This window comes from Marmota marmota, unplaced genomic scaffold (assembly GCF_001458135.2).
Source record: "Marmota marmota marmota unplaced genomic scaffold, marMar, whole genome shotgun sequence".
Classification (NCBI taxonomy): Eukaryota; Metazoa; Chordata; class Mammalia; order Rodentia; family Sciuridae; genus Marmota; species Marmota marmota.
This window is the reverse complement of record NW_026000164.1, coordinates 4,314,579-4,316,167: the sequence shown is the minus strand read 5'-3', so window position 1 is coordinate 4,316,167 and position 1,589 is coordinate 4,314,579.

Below are 1,589 nucleotides of genomic sequence, written 5' to 3'. Positions count from 1 at the left end.
ACTAAGTGTCCTAGCCATGCAGTAAGGCAGTAGTATGCAGATATCCCATCAACCAGCAACATTTCATCAACAGCAAATCTAGTAGTAAAACAGGTTTTAGGATTTTCTCTAGTAAATATCCATGAATAATTGAATTAAATATCCATTAACGCAGAGTTCAGCAATTACACAATGCCTCAATGATCAACACAACTTTAAAGACTTTTCAAAAGGCATTAAAACTGGCATTCAAGGATCACTAGGTATAGAGAGCAGACTGACTCTGTGACTTATAGAATAGTAGTTTTCAGAGTGTCTAACCCCAAATTACTCCATTTTGAGCATTAAGTGCTGAGGTAGAATGAATCTATACCTTGCTTGTACAAGTAAACAATCATCATCTGCCTAGCACAATCCTAAGGTCCAACGTAATAAATCAATCATGCTAATAAAAATGATCACCCGTGAACTTATCAAATTAATCAGAAGCACAAGGATGCATAAGCATATCAAACCCACATGGGAAAAACCAGGCCCATGAGTTTATGGAACATACCAGACCACCAAATGAGGATAACCTCTTCAACCACAACTCATGAAAGAAGGAGCACCCTAAGACTGGACACAACAGCACTAACGCTGTTGTCACCTGGTCACTGGTCATGAGCCTTGCCCCAGAAAATCACCACAGCAACAATCCTCTGATCCTCTGTCCTCAAGCTTCAGCACAGCAGTTTCTCTTGCCTGTGACAACCACACAACAGCCCATTTCAATCTGACACTGCCACCTGTCCTGACCCTGGCCTAGAATAAGTTCCTGCACTTTGACATCTCTGTACCTTGAACAAGTTCTTCAGCAGGTTCTAATCTTTTCTGACCACCTACAGTGACTTTTTGCACTCTTCCTTGGTTCTCAGTTCAGCTTCCTAAGCCCCTAAGGCTGCCTTAACCCTTTCTTACTCTTCCTTTATTGATTGATTGATTGATTGATTGATTTATACACACACATTATACGTATATAATATATATAAACATATATATACACACACACACCTTTCTGTAAAGATACATACAAATATATATAATTGTATAAAGTGTGATGTGTGACTTGAGTGTTATAGTTATTAGTAGTTAAAATTGGAATAAAAGAATGTGTGACCACCTGGCTTATGGCTATCAGGTGACCTATCAGTATCTGGTGAAATGCCAATGTTGAGCATGGTGCAGCCTGTGAATTTATTGTTCTTCAATAAATTCTGACACTGTGGAAAGACACAAATGTGTTTTGTCTATGTTAATGGCATACAGCTTGCTAAGGACACTAGGTGGCCCTGTTTTAGTTATTAGTAGGTGCAATTTTCTAAAAAAAAAAAAAAAGATTAAAAATTAACATTTTATTAAATATATTTATGCAAATACCTATTCTCTTTGTTAATATTATGCCAAATTAAAGAAACTGATTATAAAACTGGTCCTGATATTATTATATCATTCTATTATAAGCTCTAACCCTAGGCCATCAGTTTTAACAAAAGGGCATCATTAAATATGTACAGCAAATTTGATAGCCTGTATTTAATATGTAAATGTGCTTTTGTTTTACCAAAAGC